The following is an 18,738-nucleotide window of genomic DNA, read 5'->3' on the forward strand; positions in this document are numbered from 1 at the left end:
GGTTAGCCAAACAGGATAATGGCTGCACTTCTGTAGTGTGGTCAACTCTATATTATTTTGGATTTAAATGGATGGTTCTACCATCTGGTTTTGTCAATTTTGTATCAATGGCAACAGGAAATATTAAAATACATCTGATAAATGGCCAGTAGTGAATTAAATTATATGAAAATAGCGCAATATTTGTAATTTTATACACTGTGCAACCTAAATGTTAGCAAATGTCCTACTGGTACAGAAAGAGAAATTTCAAGAGACCAGAGGTATGGTATCTATTCATATATAAATAGGATTGGTTTATTCACTGTTAAAAATGAATATGCAATGAGTGCTGCCAAAACCTGCATTTATTTTTAAAATGTTTGTTGAAACCTTCCAGTACTCCTTCCAATAAATACAAATATGGTAACAGTAAAAATAAATGCTGACCAAGAAATGTGAATAAAGTTTCCAACATTCTGAGAAACTGTGAAACAGTGCAATAGCCTTTTTCTGTAACTAATACAAGCCACACACATTTGGCAAACTCAGTCGGCGGTGCCATTTCCTAGAGTTACCCCCAACCCCTTATTTATGTCAATATGGCACCACCCATAAGGAAAATCACTACTTACTTATCATGCAGCTGACTGATCAGTGCAGCCTCTTGGATGAGTGGGTGGTCTGATTGGTCAAGGTGGCTGGGGGTCCAAAAAAACTAAAGTAAGAACTATTTTTATTCTTGAACTTTAAAACATACACATCTCCATAAGCCTTACATGTTTTGTGCCCTATAGGCACTTAATCATGGGGTCCAATGGTAAATCTAATGAGCCCATGATTAAGTGCCCATAGGGCACAAAACATGTAGGGCTTATGGAGATGTGTAAGTTTTAAAGTTCAAGAATAAGTTTTTACTATATTTTTCTGGCCCTTTTGAGTGCCGGATATCTACATTTTTTCAATTTGTCTTATTTCGGATTGTCCTGAAGCTGAGGGTCTGGGGCTGGTGCAGTTGGTGAGAGATCTACATTGGTACTCTGTAGCACCTAATCCTTCTCTTCCTGTCTACCAGCACACAATTAACATTCAGTTGTTTTGTAGTAGGGAAGCACTGAGAACAAGTGAGCAATCCTTTTCTTACAATGAATAACTTGCAGCTGTGTTTTCTTAAAGAGAAGTGTATATGGCTGCAATCAACTGCAGGGAAGGGAGGCAGTGAACACAGGTAAAGGATCAAAGGTAAGTGAGACTTAATAGGACTAAAGAGTGTGGTAAGCAAAAGGGAAAATAACAGAGCAATATGGAGTAGGAAAGACAGAAATTGGGCTAAAGGGCAAGATGATTAAGGAGGATGTGAAAGATGTGATCAGATGGAAAGGTTAAGTGAGCAGAATGGGTTAGAAGAAAGGAGTTGCAAAAGAAAGGGGGTGCAAAAAGAGAGGGGATGTGAGAGGAGAAATTTGAAAGGATGGGAAAAGCAAAATGGTAGAGGAAACATGAGTGTAAAGAGTAAGAGAAGCACACAAGGGGAGAAATGTTTGTAGGAAACAGTAAGAGGGAACAATGTGAAAGGAGGGCTGAAAATAAGTTAAGGGAGGCAATAAATTACCAAAAAAAGGAGATGCAGGTAGAGTGAAAAAGGAAGTCTTTAAAGACAAAATAGGCAAAAGGGATTCTTTGAAAGAGTAAGGCCTCTGATGAGACTGGGGAATCATTTATGACACAATTCACACTATTCAACACATATGATGAGTTAAGAGCTGCATTTGCACAATTATTTCACACATTATAAACCCCTTATAAATCTTGTGTCTGTCTCTGCACTGCAGTTGCATCGGATGCAATTGCTCAGAAACCTCAGCAAAAGAATACGATACTATCTGCCTTATGATTCAACTGTGGCCTACACACGTATGGGCTTATTTATTAAAGGAAAATCATACCCCCAAAATGAATACTTAAGCAACAGATAGTTTATATCATATTAAGGGGCATATTAAAAAATCTTACCAAACTGGAATATATATTTAAGTAAATATTGCCCTTTTACATCTCTTGACTTGAACCACCATTTTGTGATGGTCTGTGTGCTGCCTCAGAGATCACCTGACCAGAAATACTGCAGCTCTAATTGTAACAGGAAGAAGTGTTGAAGCAAAAGACACAACTCTGTCTGTTAACTGACTCATGTGACCTAACAATTATAGTTTGTTTGGTATGTTTATGTGCACAGTGAATCGTACGATCCCAGGGGTGCCCTTATTTTTTAAAATGGCAATTTCTATTTATGATTATCCAATGGCACATATTACTAGAAATGTATATTATTATAAAAATGGTTTATTTACATGAAGCAGGGTTTTACAAATGATCTGTTTTATGAAATATATTTTTATAGAGACCTATATTGTTTGGGGGTATAGTTTTCCTTTAAGAAACTCACAATTTAAGAAAACTTGAATGTTTGCTTATTTATTAAAACATCTGAATATAAAAACCTTGATTGAATACAATCATGAACAAAAATCCTAAAACCTTGAATTTGTGAGTTTATAAGCTCAAAAAACTATAAAAAAATCTTGAAAAAATGGCTTGAATTTTGTCTAGGACAATTAGATATATATAAATGCATAAGTATATGAATACTTCTTGCTTGCTACCCCTTAGGGGAATCAAACATTTTAATTAACTTAGCGAATTATTAGATCTATTAATTTCATTTTATTCTTAAATGCATGCTTTTTATTCTAAACTGTTCAGCGGATTAAAGAACAGCTAAAGAAAGGCAGAACCAGAACACAGAGGATCATAACTTTCCAGCGGTTACCATATATGAGAAACTGTTGCAGTCGTTGTGAGATGATCCCATTCTATAAATACATAATTAAAAACACAGTTTAGTGGCAGTCTAAAACTCTTTTTCTATTCATTTCTGAATGGAAGAAGAATACTATGATGCAAAACCATATAGGGAGTGGAGGCAAAACTCCAAAGAGTTAAACAAGTAGTTCTGATATTCCATGGGGGGACTGTTATATGAAGCCTGAGAGTAGCAGGAAATGGGGGAAAGCTCATTGTAACCTGAAATAACCCCGCTACGGCAACTCATAACCATGTGACTGATATTTAGGTGCTGTTACATAGCTCATGAGAATACTATTCAAATAAAACAGCAGCCTCTTAAGAACTGGTTCTTCTCTCACTTCTTTTGGTAGGGGCATGTTGATGCAAAATCTGTCTTCTGAATGCATCGCAAGTAAGTATGATAAATGGAAAGTGCAACAAGCAAGTATGACCACACTGACCAGTGATAAAGATGTATATTTCAGCCAATATCATGGGTTAAGATATGAACTAGATATATAATATAACGTGACTTGGGTGCTGTTCATTTTAAACATTCTTATGATCTGGCTACAGATTCTAATCCAGCTCACGACAAACTTCAGTAATTACAATAGGCACTAAGGTTGTGTAACCTGATAGTGGCAGTAAGGATATAGCTGGCATCTGGGTTCCCTTGATAATTTAGCACACGGCCCAGACTGCTACCAGCTCACACTTGCTCCCTGATTGTTGCAGTTTGTAGACATGCTCTTGACGTCAACACCCTGCCCTTTGAGTTTGTATGAAAAAGAGTATTTTAAAAAAGAACCTTAAACAAAACACTGCCAAAGAAATGTAATTATGACCTCCCCGCTTCCAAAAAAACCCCAGCAATTCTGTACCACTAAGTGGCTGGCCAATAAATATTCAAGTTACTACAGTGCACTACTACCATTGTAATATATGAACTGTTTCCTCCAGCTAGAAAAGACTTTGGAAATTCATTAGGCATAATTAAAGATTAGAACATTCAATAGTCTAAGGCAGTGTGCTTTTCAGTAATTTTGCAATCATTTGGATATTTCATAGAAAAAGTTTCTCTTGCTCTTGCCAGTATTAAATAAGTAACAAAAGACAAAGGGAAGATTGACTAAGGAGACAAGCAGAACATACAAAGGCTTCACTTATCCTTCTCTGCCCTCCCCACATAAACCCCATTTAAATTTAAAATCTCCTGTTGATTTAATATTCTGCTGAGAAATGAGATGCAACTGAAATAAGCTTTTCCATCTGCATGTTATGCATGCTATCATTGGCAGATATTGTGAAACGGATCCAAAACTGAGAAGAAATGATTACATTGTAAGAAAAGGGCATGTTATATCAATCAGCATGGACATACCACTAATAAACACATTCAATAGAACACCCTAGTACAACAAAGAACAATTTATATGAACATATACCCATACCTTTAACTATACTAATCATGGTGAACCCCTGCTGGAAATTATTATTCATAACACTCAAGTTCTGTGATGATAAAATGTCATAAAACTGCAGACAGAGTAGAAACATTTAAGTAGGAGGATGCTTAAATCAAGGAATCACAGAATATTACTATAAAATACTAATTGAAGCCTGTTGGGTGGGAGACTGTTGTGGCTCATGTCTTGTGGCATTCTTGATGTAACTGAATGACAATTCCCAGCACCCTCTGAATGTTCTCTGTTGGTTTGGGCATGCCAGGATTGGAAGACAAACAATAGCTTGAGTAGCAACAGATTGGATGTCCTTTAGATATGAGCTGGTATAACATTCACAGATTGTGGCAATATCCATCAGAACTGTATGATCTTCTGTTTATGGCTTCCAAAAAATATAAATATGGAAGATCAATCCCAGTTGTAGTTCTACCAGCACTCAGCTGATTCCCTAACTTAATGTAGAGCCTGGGTAGGGTCTTTAGTTTACATCAGGCCTAGTGATCAAATTTATGTTATTTATTATTCTGTGTTTTAACCAACTGGTTATATTGCTCCACCTTTATAGTGATAAGGAGTTGACTAAAGTGCTTGTTCTCATTTATAGCAATATAGAGAACAATATAGTATTAGCTGAGCTGTCCTACTAAAGGTCCTTGATTTATCATCCTGAATGTCTTTTACACAATCTCCTTTACCTTTCTAATATATATTGTTACAGAATCAAGACTAATAACATATAATATCAGTTGATTCCATTCAGTGGACTAACAAGAGTTGCACAGTATACGATTTAGGAAAAGACGACATGAATACACTGAATTTTTTATTTCATACAGTATGTCACTGTTTTTCCAAGTGCAATAAATGCAGACATTCTGCCACTTGTTATGATAACTGAATCATTGTAAACTGTATTAAATCATTGCACTAAATCTATCATTGGATTACACATTGGAATGGAAAACCTAAGTTTTTATAGCCCACACCTAGTAACCATCTGCACCAGCTAGGGAATGCTGGGAACTGTAGTCCCTGGCATATGATGATTCCAAATACAGCCCTCAAAGGAAAGGAAAAAGAAAATCTGCATTATGTAAAGGGATGCAAAATGCTCACAATTTGATTGGGCTTGAATAGAATGATGGATGTATAACATTGTATGAATGAACTGTATGGCTATTTGGCTCTATGAGCTGCTCCCATCACAGACTACAGTCATGTAAACTGGAGATGCCAATGAACAGACAGTTGCAAGTCTGCCATTCATAATGTAAATAATTCAGGGTGAATAACGGGAATGTATTATTTGTTTTTGCTGTACCAATAAATACTAAGTATATGTGTGTGTTTGGGGGAGGTCTGGCTATTTAGAGTTAAAGCCAGCCATACACTCACTAGTTCTCTCTCCTACAGAGGGAGCAGGACTGCTGAGCCAGCACAAAGAGGGAATCTTTTATGGCCCACTGGAAATAAACTTTACTGAATTCATTTATGAGCAGAATACACCAGCACACAAACAAGTGTTCTATTATATACTCAGTCTCTTCATAGGGGCCCCTGACATCATCAGTTTATGCTTCTATGCCTGCCCCATCTTGTAGCTCCCTGTTACTATTACTCATTAAGCCCAGCCTGTAGCTACTTCTTTTAAGCTCCTTCTTCTGCTCCACATTAACTTTTCAATTACCCCTTCTACTTTTCTTTATAACTTTGACTTAAGACAGCTTAATTTAACCTCTGTAGACTGTAAGTTCTATGGGCCAGGGTGCGCCATCCTACTGTGTCGCGGATCCGTTTCTTTTACACATTTGTTTCATGCCAAGGCAGGGATATATGCACACTCACACACACTGACAGAAATTCAATGCAACCTTGCATCTACACAGCCAGCTATGCCTCAAAACCATTTGCTAATTCGCAGCCCTATCAATGCCGATTCTAGGCTTGCATTATCAACCTTTATGCATTTCTATTATTAGCAGGGAGATAATTACCTGGGAGCACACCGATTCTCTCAAACCTCTATGCAACACGCGAAGAGCTGCCCCGGTAAAGCTTAATAGTCAAGAACCATAGAAACAGGCACGGTGCACCAAAGAGGGAGAAATACAGACTTAAAAGTCACTTAAAAATACATATTTTATTATTCCATTGTTAATCCTTTAAAATAGACACTCTCTCATAAAGGAACCATAGCTTGTTTTTGCATTTCTATTGCCAGAATCTTACAGAACACTCAAGCTTTAGTTCCAGGATAAGTAGATCAGTCATGTGTTTTATTTGCAACAAATGTGAAATGTGCACTAGTCACTAGAGAGACCCTTGCTCACAATTGCTTCCGTAGGATTGTCTTTACAATTAATTGGTGGCAATATGAATTTTCTGTTCCATAGCACAGTGCTAGCAACAGTAAAGTCTTGGGGCAGTCTCTCTTCTCAAAGGAATAAGGTGAGTGCAAGTGTATGTCTGCATGTGAGCATGGAGGGGCAGTCACGCTTATGAGACTTTCCTCATTGTTCATTTAATTGCTGCTGGAAAGTTGCCCAGCGTGACACTAGAGGTTGGTCCATACCCACTGCACTATTCCAGAAAGGGAGGGTGAGCAGCAAGTGACATCTTTCTCATCATTTCTCATTCTTAAAGTCTAGGAACCTTTGGGCAACCCCCAGGCCACACAACGATTGAATAACCATACAAATCTCTTGCAGCCCTCCTTACAAGAACCTTGGTCTCGTGAAAAATGACCACTGCAATTGTGAATATAATATCCTATGGTCATATGTAAAAATGTATACTTTATTATTTCTCACCAAAATTTTACGTATTATGGTACAGATATGTACTTTTCAAGAAGGGCAAACTCCCGAACTGGCGAAAATCCGCCATCGGCAGTTTTGCAGCCATCGTAACACTTTGCCAGGTGTAAATTTGCTAGGATAACGCTAATTCAATAAAGTGCGAAGTTGTGTCCAGGGCGCTGAATGCTGGCAAATTTTCGCTAGCGTTACTTCGGCAATCAAAGCAAAGATGCACTAGCATTGCCTAATTTGTATACGGCGGAAAATGATACATGGACATATCTATTGCAGCAAATACATTACATTACACATGTCCAGGGAAGCTTAATAAATAAAATACAGTTGTTATAATGCCCTACACATGAGCCCACTGTATAGTTTATGTTCCATATCTTACAAAATGGAGGGGTTACCCCAAAAAAAAGCTGGCGAAGGCAAGTCTGGCGAATGTAACGTTCAGTAAAATCCGCTTCTTCCTGAATTTGTGGAGTTATGTCTCTTCGCAAGAGTGAAAATTCACCTGGCGTTTAAAGTACAAAGCAACGCTAGCGTCTATCTGCTTCGCTAGCGAAGTGACGCCTGCACCTGTTAGGAAAGTTCCGAAATGACATCACGCTGGTGAATTTTCAGGAAATCTGCCCCTGTAGGTTAAGATTATTGAAAAGGGCAACTGTACGTGAAAAAAAATACCCTAGCATTTATTCTCCATGATTAATGGGTATCTGGCTCAAAAAGCACAACAAAAAACAAGGTTTACTCCAGCTACCTGAAACAAATGAGCCCCCTGCAAATGAGATATGTATAGTGTGCCAAAGTGCAATTTCACAAGTCAGGATGCGCAAGCTTGAGTATACAGGCTGTACTCTATTGCAGACGCTTCCTAATATGAAATGTAATCGAACCATGCACGTAAATATCTGAAATATGTAATAATACATTGGTGGCACTTGTGCAATACTACTGAAAACTCTTCTAAGCCTCACTAGGAGACATTTTACTCTATATCATGTCAATATATAAAACAAAAATGTATAAAAGGTAGTGGCAAGAAAAACAAATCCACCCATCCTTTTTGACCACATATTGATTTTAGCGATTTACATTTTTTCCTTTAAAGGAACAGTAACACCAAAGAATCAAAGTGGCTTAAAGAAATGACAATATAATGTTCTTTTGCCCTCCACTGATAAAACTGGTGTGTTAGCTATAGAAACACAACTATAGTTTTTATAAACAAGCTGCTGTGTAGTCATGGGGGCAGCCATTCAAGCAAAGGATAGAAAGTAGATAACAGATAAGTTCTGAAGAATCCCATTGTATATTACAGAGCTTATCTGTTATCTGCTAGGTAACCTGTGCCTTTTCTACTTTTTAGCTTTGAATAGATTCCCCCATGCTACAAAGCAGCTTGTTTACATAAACTTTTTGAAGCAAACACACCAGCTTGTATCCAACAAAAGTGATTTATTTGCTTGAAACCATGGCCCAATTTGTGGCATGGGGCATTATGCCAATGTTTTCAGACAAATAAATCATTTTGCATATTCTGGCTTGCATTGAAAATGTAGTTTTATTGAATGGATCTCCTCCAGCAGTCAGGGGTCAGTATCACAAGCATTGCCTCCCTGTTGCAGGATTCCCACCATCCTATTAACACTTTGTAGTTCAAAAACAGCTGGATAAATGCAGGTCAGATTTGCCAAATTGGTGTACTTAAAATACACTATATGGACAAAAGCATGTTGGCTGCTGCTTGTCCATTCTTTCAATTTTTTATATAAATATGCAGTTGGTGCATCTGCTCTTTTATTAATGCTTCTCACTAGAAGATCTAATAATGGGTTTACAAAGGCTAAGCATAGATATTGAGGGAATACTGCCTCAAATTAGCATAGCTAATGAAAATGAAATAGTCATGGAAGCTTAGATTTAATCAATGACCTGTGGTATGTTTGTTGTTTAAAGGGAAGATCTGTTTCAACAAAAGCTGAATGGTTAAATGTTGGACAGCACTGATGTAAATTGGGTTTTCCCTTATCATATTGGAGTGCCATGCTTACTGCAATGCTTGGGGGCCATGTTCTTCCCTACGAATTAAAAATGGTGAAGCCTGACATAAAAATAGCTTTGAGCTTGCATTATTTAAAGGTGTCTGTTGGGGGGGGGGGGTATTAACATGTACTTAGCTACTTCCCATCTTTAGTATCTTCCACATGTTGGGTATAAATATTACAGTGATGTCAGGAGACCCAAGTCTGACATGAAACATATTGATCTCTCTGTATGTATGATAAATATAATAATATCCCTTTAAATAATTCCAGTAGGGCTTGTGTGACTTCTTGGTATTGCAGTTGCCTAGGTCCCTGGCATAAAGGTGACCATGCAGCCACAATTGTGGTCATTCATTGAAGTTCTTATTAGATACTTCCCCAAACTCTAACACTTATAGCAAAATACAAATCACTATTCACACCTACAAGCCGCTATGTGGAATTCTCAGTTATAATAAAACGTGCTTAAAACCCCTCCTGTTTAACATTATTAGGTGAATATGTTGGTTACACCCCAATTCAGCCAAGTGAAGCCAAAATGTGACCACAACAATTATCTTTTCCAATAAACACCCCACTCTGTCACCTTGAAATTGTCCCAGAAAATTGCAAGCGTATACTGTATGAATTATGTTCAATGTGTAGGAAACATTATGCCTGTCACTGTACAGAATGAGTACAAATGTGGGAATTTACATGGGAATTAATGAATGTACAGTCAACCCCAAAGTAACAAACCCCTGCAATGTATGGACAGTGACTACAAGTGAATCAATTGTTGGGGCATAGACCAACATGATTATCTAGTCTATTTTAAAAAGAGAATCACATTGGCTCATAGAGGGCTGGGTTCATTTTCAGTATAGACTGTGGGATCACCCCTAAGACTTTGGACATATCAGTTAATTTTCCTATGTCTCAGATACCAAACAAATATAGATATAATAGAAAATGACACTTGCATTGATATTATTCACATAATTCTCTGGGTCCACATACATGTGTTCCTAATCATCCCTAGATATGTTCCCCATTCTAAAGGTAACTAATTGTGTTTGTGTGCTGCTTTTTGAGTCGGAATCTATACCATTTATTTCTGTATGATTTGGATCACCTGACTTTGAGGAAGATTTACTAAAGGGTGAATTCTCGCCAGCGACCGCACACTGCACACCACTTTAACAGGTGCAAATTCGTTACCACTACGCTAATTCACTAAAATGCGAAGTTGCGTCCTGGGTGCCGAACGCTGGTGACTTTTCGGTAGCGATACTTCTTCAGTGCGAGCATTTTATAGCATTTGTTTATGCCTAGCGAAAAGTCGCTAGTGATCTTCCGCTTAGGTCAATTTGAATAGGGCGGGTACATTAAAGTTGTATGGACGTCTTTATTAGAGATGTTGGTTCAAATGCTTGAAGTGGCCACGTTTTATTACAAACGCCTAAGGAACCTTAATAAAGACAAAAGAGATCATATAATGCCCTAGACATTTGCTCACTGTAAAAATAATGTTTAGTGATGGGCGAATTTGTCCCGTTTTGCCAAAAAATTCATGAATTTCCTGTGAAATTCTCAAAACTGTGAAGAATTCAAGAAAAGTCGAACACAATTGCACTAGAAATCTGGAAAAGTATGTTCATTGTGGATTTAAAAAAGAATTCAAGAAAAGTCAAACACAATTGCACTAGAAATCTGGAAAAGTATGTTCATTGTGGATTTAAAAAATGATTTGGGTCTATTTTTGGCACTTTGTACCCCTTTAGTAAATGACTGAAAATACAACACAGTTGTTATCCATTGTTTATCTGGCATCTAAAATAAATAGTGATCTCTTAAGTAAACTGTGTGTTCAGCCGCTTCTGAATGCATCAGTGATGGAATGGATGTTGACTTGTAACCGGGAATGCCATGACCATTACAAAATGTGTTTCTTGTCTCTGAGGGCGGAGACACACGTAGAGATTCGGGGAGATTTAGTCGCCCAGAGACAAATTTCCCCAAACTTCGGCGACTTCAGAAAACAAAAACTCAGAGTGCCATCCCGCCAGTGATTTTGATTATAGCCGGCGGGATGGCACTCGGAGGGCTTTGTTTTCTGAAGTTGCCTCACAAGGAAACTTCAGATGACTTCATAAACCGAAGCGCTCTGAGTGCCATCCAACCGCAAATAGATTCTAGGCGGACGGGAGGCAGTTCGGGGAGATTAGTTGCCCAAAGAAGAGACAAATCGGGTGACTAATTTCCCCGAATCTCCACTTGTGTCTCTGCCATAAATGTTATTTGCTAAAGCCATATAAATGAAATGATTATAAGGGTGACATCTTGTCTGTTGCACCCAGCATTATGCACTTTCATTCCTGCTAGAGTGCACAGAGATTGCAGCACTCCCAAGCGAATGGCTGTGGATTCTGGATGAAAATATGTGAAGGTGAACACATTATACTGTGTGAACCCCTGTGAAAAAGGTTACTTCCCATTACTGAGGTGCTGTTAATCGACTGTTTATTCCTGCTGGAGTGCAATGCACCCTAAAAGATTGAACTGTCTTGCTGAAAAGTACAGTTTAAGCATCAGGGGAGTCTGATTCGATTGGAGCATTTCGTTGTTCTGTCGGATGTTATAGCACTTCCTGCATTACATCATCCAGCTGAGAAGTGGATTAAAATAAAAGAAATATTGCAGATTTAGGTTTGGGTAAGAAAAATAAAAGCCCTCATTAGATGTATTCAAAGTAATTTGGTTCTCCCTTGAATGTCAGCAGTTATGAGGCAAAGGTGGAGTAAAGTAAAACCGTAGTAAGAAAAATTAATGTAGTAAAGCTGTATCACTAAAGCCACACTCAGTTTTGTGAAGAGTTTTTGTACCCGTTGTCATGAAATCATATTTATCAGTTTGGATTGGCATTTGTTTCTGAATTAGGTGTTAGATGATTACTATACATGAAAATTTCACATTTAGTTAAGTTTAGTCCATTTATGCCCCCCCCACTACAACTACCACCACCATGTTATGGACACTGGAAAACAAAGACAAGTGATTGAAAGAATAATTAAAATTCAGGGTACCCCGAGAATCTGGATACCAAGAAATAAGAACTACAATAAGGAACAATCCAAAGCCAATGCAAAACAGAAGCAATGAACGTCAACACTCAAAAATAAAAAGATATAAGTGATTTTTTTTTCATAAACTGTTATAGCCTCTTAATATTTGTCGAACACAGCAATTAAGAGTTTAGGTTTAAATAAAATATCTGAAGGGCCACAAATATGTTTAGGTACATTCTTTACATATTCAATATCTAAGAAGTAGAATACACTGGATAATACACCCCCAGTAGAATAGCCTGGGCTCTAACACAGTGCAGAAAAAAATAAGTCCCTGCCCATGGCTGAATTCCAGACAGTCTGAACCTCTAAGGATTACTCTGCCGGCATTCAGGTGTCTCTAACATAATGGGTGACTGGGGGAGGCAAACAGTAACATGAAACAGACAAAGGAGAGTGCAGGATATATGTCCCTTTAGATTCATTAGCAGTCACTGATTGTCATGAAATGTTTAAAGTCTGTTTATGAGAGTGCTCTCAAGCTTGGGACTCCCACATTTGCTCCATGAAAAATCACTCTCAATCCATTCATCTTACTCAGGTTGTTCTTACAATAACAAACTCATGCATATTCTCTCCTATTGCCTTAAAAAGCTTCTCACAATAACTTGCTCTTACTGCTACTAAAGCTGTGTCTTTATACCTTTTAACAAGGCCTCCCACAATCAACCTGACCATTCACAATCTGAAGCCAGTTTCTATAAGGTATTTTTCTTATTCTATCATATCTGTATCTATTGCTGCTCCCACATACAACATTGCAGGATATGGTGGCACGTAATAACTAAAATACTTATATAGCCATGGGATCCGTTATCTGGAAACCTGTTATCCAGAAAGCTCCAAATTATGTCTTCCATGAACTCCATTTTATCCAAATAATACGCATTTTTAAAAATGATTTCCTTTTTCTATGTAATAATGAAACAGGACCTTGTACTTGAGCCAAACTAATATAATTAATCCTCATTGGAAGCAAAAGCAGCCTATTAGGTCTATTTAATGTTTAAATGATTTTCTAGTAGACTTAAGATATGAAGATCCAAATTACAGAAAAATCTGTTTTTCGGAAAGCCCCCGGTTCCAGACATTCTGAATAACAAGTCCCATACCTGTACATAAGTACACATTAGTACTAATAAACTATATAGCAATTTGACTCCAAGTATTGCTTAATAAACCATCATGCAGCACTTAAACGGTTGCTGAACTAATTCCCAAAATCCCTGTGTGACTGAAGAATGTGTGGGGAATTGCAGATTGATTAACAGATGACAGGCATGTCGATGTGTCTTTAAAATAAACCTTTTAACAACTATAAAACATTTATGCTTACTTCGTTATTGCCCAAACATTGCTATTGCGTCAGTCCTTTTCACTGGTCCAGTTCCCTCTGTAACATGACATTGCTCTTCTTACCCAGTCAGCTATTCATTCACATGATTCTCAATGATTGTCCTTATAAATGTCTGTCCATTTTATTTCCTCTTTAATTGTTTAGACTCATTTAATGATGCCAAAACTAGAGCACTTATTTCTACCACTTTTTACCATACGTTCCCTTTATTCTTTCTATACAGATTCAGTCTCCAGAAATTCACACCGTCAGCGAAAACTGTTGCTTCATGTCCAAGAAAAAGAGTAACGGCAGACATTTTTAAACTGCAAATATAAAGCTGTTAACTTGCAGGTACTGATTAAAGTTAAATGTATTACGGTACTACAGGTTATGGACACCTACTGTGATCGGTGTCTGAGGAATCATCTTTTATAATATACTTTTTAACTTTAAAGATGAATAAATATCTTTTATTTATATATATATATATATATATATATATATATATATATATATATATATATATATATATATATATATATATATATATATATATATATATTATATGTATTTAAAGCACAAATGTTTTGGTCAGTTGGATTTAGGACATGGGAATAAATTTGTGTTTTGTAAATCAGACTTTTTTTATAATAATAAAAGTTAATATACATATATAATGTATTTTTGATGTGATGTTGCTCTGAATGCAATAGCTGGCGGTACTGACTGACACTGCCGGCTGTTCATCTTTGTGTGAATACAACACAAGTTTTCTTTGTTTTATGATGACTACAGGAATATGGAGATTACATTCGATATTCGGGAGCCTCCAATTTAACCGCTGCCCCCCACCCTTGGAGAAAACAATGCTGTGGATTGTTTATTGTCAAATTTCATGTATGATTCGTCTTACTGATGTATCATTATTCACACCATTTATTTAGGCTGCCAGCTTATTCCGCAGCAATAAAATCTGGGTGTGTTTTGCTTCTTATTTTAACTTGTCTAAAATAAAGTTTCAAGGAATGAAACAGCAAACCTTCTGTTTAAATCTATTTGATGCCCAAATATTCTCAAGGGTTATTTACCTATTATCAATGCAAAGCCCATTCAGATTAGAATCCTAAATCTGTAAATAAAAACAGGTAATAATGTAGAAAGAAACTGAGTATTTGTGTACTGCAAATTCATAGCTAGAAAAGACTGAAATCTGTGTTCTTTGAAGGAAGAATTCAAGGACATGTCAGGTCGGACACAATATAGAATTGATGCAAAACTGCACAGAGGCGCAGGTTTAACAACTGGTAGGTTTAACATCACAGACATAGCAATGAAGGAGTTAAAAAGCTCTACTCCCTTCCTTTCCATTCTCACATTTCCCAAATCTGGAGGCAGGCTATAAAACCCCCTCAATAAGTATATCCACAAAGCTGAAGATAAATAAAAGTGGTACTTACAGAAAGTAGCGTAGGCTTGAAGCCTTGCAGAAATGAAAAGACACAAGAGCCTCCTGGTTTTAACATGCATAATGGGACATTAAAACCCCAGACCTGCCACAGATTGTGCATCTCTCAGAGCTGCAGACCTTACATGAACTGGGGGTTTTTTTCTGTCTTTTCAAAAGGCAGCAGAGAGGAAGGAGGGAGAGGGGTGAATTGCACCACGTGAGTCTTTCACTGGCTGAGCATTGGCTACAAAGGCAGACGTTACACTGGCTGGATTGGACAAGTTAAAAACTCTGTGCCTCAGGGGATCCTCCTATTAAAGATTTTTTTCTGTGCATGTGTGTGTGTGCTGAAGAATGACTGGAGGAATTTTCTCGCTGTAGAAGTTCCACTTGATTTACAAAATCTTAACAGTAATGATTATCACTTTCTTTTTTAGCACTGATAACTTGCCTGTCAACAGACAACAAAGTCATCCAGAAGCTGACTGCTTCCTGAATTTGCTTTACAAACAAATATATTCTCACTTATACAATTTTCATTGTATCCAATGACTTTTAGTTCTGTGAGCAGTCCAGTCCAATGAACAGTTCCCCGTCCCAACTTAGTTGTCCCCCATTATGGCTCCTAAACTGCAGAGCTGTGCCGGCAGACAACATGTTTGGTGCCACTACTTTTAGTTCCATGTTGGATGGTGCTGACCAGGACCACAGGTTGGTTTCTGGGGTGCATTGCCATCTAACTGGAGAACATAAGTGAAGTGGCCAAAAAATGGTGTCTGCTAAGAACAACACAGTTGTTTGCTAGCTGCCACTTAAGTCTGGGACCTCAGGGTGGTGAAGAGGGCTGTGCACTGGAGATAGAAGTTAAAAAATATCACTGTGGAGGTTTAGTTGCCCTTTAAATGTTAGTATTAATTAACATTTCTGTGTTGGAGTTTGATAAGGAATGGTCTTTAGCAAGGTAGGAAGGATTTATACTTCATAAACAGTGTGGAAGTTTATTTCCCCAAAGTTTGAAAGCTTATTGATCTGTTTATGGGCACCTCCAACAGACCTGCCCAACCAAAACTGGCTGAAAACTGGCCTGATTATGATAATAATCCTTACTTTTACAGTCATTGTGATCAGTGTCGGACTGGGACACCAGGGGCCCACTCAAAAACCTTTGACAAGGGCCCACCAATTAATCTTAGGCCAGGGGCCCACTCTTAGTACTATTATTCTTCCTTTCCTCACTCATCTTTCCTCCTTTTCTTTACATACAATAATCTATTTTCCATCTATTTAGCCACTTTGTTCTCATAGAAATAGAGAATGGCCATGAAATAGGCCAAATGTCTAGCAGCATGAGGGCCCACTGACACATTGGCCCATCGGGACTTTTCCTGGTATCCCTGTGGGCCAGTCCGACACTGATTGTGATCTATCCATTTGGCCCTTGGATCAACCCAATATCACCCACATCAAGATAAGCATATTGGGGATCCGCTTGTTTGGTGACCTCACTAAACAAGAGGATTTTTAAATGCACAGCCAGCTTTACACTGCAACTCCCAGAATCCTGCGGACAGCCGAAGGGCTATAAATTGGACATCTTTATTGTAATTCCTTGTATTTTAACTTCAATTGAAATGTTGTGACAAGGTAGGACATTTGTGAAATATGATCCAATATCTATAGATTTATGTAATATATGTTCTGTACCTCCAGACTCTGCAATGCCTTGAGCCTAGATTGTTCTATACACTCTACCTGGATAATATTAAAAGTGGTTGTATACCTTTACATTATGTTTTGGCAACTAATGTATCAATTTGTATCAGCTGATCTATAACTTCAAGGGCAATATAGTAAAAAATGAATGTGGCCTCATAAAAGAAAACATGCACACAACTAATGTAACAAACTGTTATAGAGTTATTGAGTGGCTACATAGAAACACAAGACAGTGGAAAGAAACTAAAAAATTGAAACCAAATGAAAAATGATGTTTCATGAAGGGAAACTAGCCCTGTAATTTGAATTACAGTAAAATTGTTGGAAATAGGGTTCAGGGTTAGGCTAAGGGCACATTAATCAGCACTGCTCATTGGCAGACCCCAAGGTTGGTCAAAATGATCCTGTTTGTCACTGCTCCAAATCCTGTTACAGGAATGGATACACTAGATGCAGGGACATACAGACCAAAACGCTGAAGCACATCTGTCAGTCACAGCTCATGATCATCTGCCAGGATGCATTACATTCAATAATATGTGTATGACACATGGGGCCCTTTCTCTCCCTCAGGAAATCCCAAATTTACATTGCAATCGTAAGAATCTGTACAGGTAAAACACTCGACCCAATCACCCAAACAAATTAAAAGGATATCCCCACGATTATGTGATTCCTACTATTCACAATGAAAGTGAAAAGGTATTTTTGAGTGATTTTTTAACTTGCCTTGTGCGCTGTTGCTCTCAAAATCATAAGTAACGTGTCCCTTTGTACGGCTCCCTTCTATTTTCATGAAACTGTCATTAGCTGCAGGCCTTTAGGGCTTTTCAGCATTTTCTCTGAAAAAATTCAGTAGCACAGTCATTGCTATTCACAAACAAAAATTTAAAACAACAAAAATTAAGGCATTTATGTCCTAGACAGAATTAGGACACACGGGCTCTGTCAAATCTCAGAAGGGGTTGATAGGGGACCTACAGAAGATAAGAGGTGTTACTCAGTATCTGATCTTTTCCCATGACCTCAGGACAGGCAGAAGGGAGGGTTTCAGTCATCTAAAGAGCAGTTGTCCACCCCCTCCACAATACTCCACATGCTGCATGACCTAAAATCAATAACCCCCCTTTTGTTTGAGACCAAGATATTCCATCTGACAGAGATCTCACTCTCTCTCCAATATATTTCCATAGTAAGCGAGGCAAGAGGCTAGGGGAGCTACTGTAACACATCTTGAAGTCATATGTTAGAATGATGTTCTGTTCTGCACATGCTGTTATTAGATTTTTCTATATGAAAAGACAGAGCAATTTTAGAATGGTATAACTCATATCTTCAGTTATAGAAAAGGACTCTATGGGGCCTATTTCTATAGCTGTGGTATAAAACATGCTAAAAATGGCAGAAGAGTTGCCTGTAGCCGAACTTCCATTGTATGTAAATTTCATATGTAAAACCTACAATTTGATTCCAGCTTGGGCGATTGTATGTTCTCTCTTGAGAGAGTCTTCATTGGTTTCCTCCCACACTCCAAAACATACAGACAGGTTAATTGGCTCATGATAACATTGAACCTACTCTGTGTCACTGTGCTAGAGATCTTAGAGTGGAATATGTATAATCTCTCTAAAGTGCTTTGTAAATGTGTCGGCTTAATATAAATGATACAATTGTGCATATGGCAGAAAAATACCAGAATTTAAGTGATTATTTTACACCGTTCTCGTTTTGGTACCTTGGTAAAAAATAAATGCAAGTGTAAAAAATAACAACAATATTGCAGTGTTTTTATGTGAGTTTTAGAGGAATGCAGGTTTTTATATCAGTTTTTACTGGTAACTATACCACCAGGAAAAATAATTCCACAGGCCTTATTAGTTCTTCTTTCTTCTTTCTTTCATGATTAAAGAGACAGGCAGCTCGAGTCTGGGTGGTACAGCCTAATCCTGCATGTTATAAAACTTTAAATTGATTAGTGCAGC

General features: G+C 37.7%; 1 long non-coding RNA gene across 1 annotated transcript in view; it reads right to left on the minus strand.

Annotated features, from left to right (window-relative positions):
• Window positions 1–15,222, minus strand: part of LOC121393335 — a 29,912-nt gene extending 14,690 nt beyond the window's left edge. Inside the window, exon 1 of the long non-coding RNA XR_005960991.1 lies at window positions 15,051–15,222. This is a non-coding gene — a long non-coding RNA (uncharacterized LOC121393335). The remainder of the gene's footprint in view (window positions 1–15,050) is intronic.
• Between the last annotated feature and the right edge of the window lie 3,516 nt (window positions 15,223–18,738).

The sequence above is a fragment of the Xenopus laevis genome, chromosome 4S (assembly GCF_017654675.1).
Source record: "Xenopus laevis strain J_2021 chromosome 4S, Xenopus_laevis_v10.1, whole genome shotgun sequence".
NCBI classification, from domain to species: Eukaryota; Metazoa; Chordata; class Amphibia; order Anura; family Pipidae; genus Xenopus; species Xenopus laevis.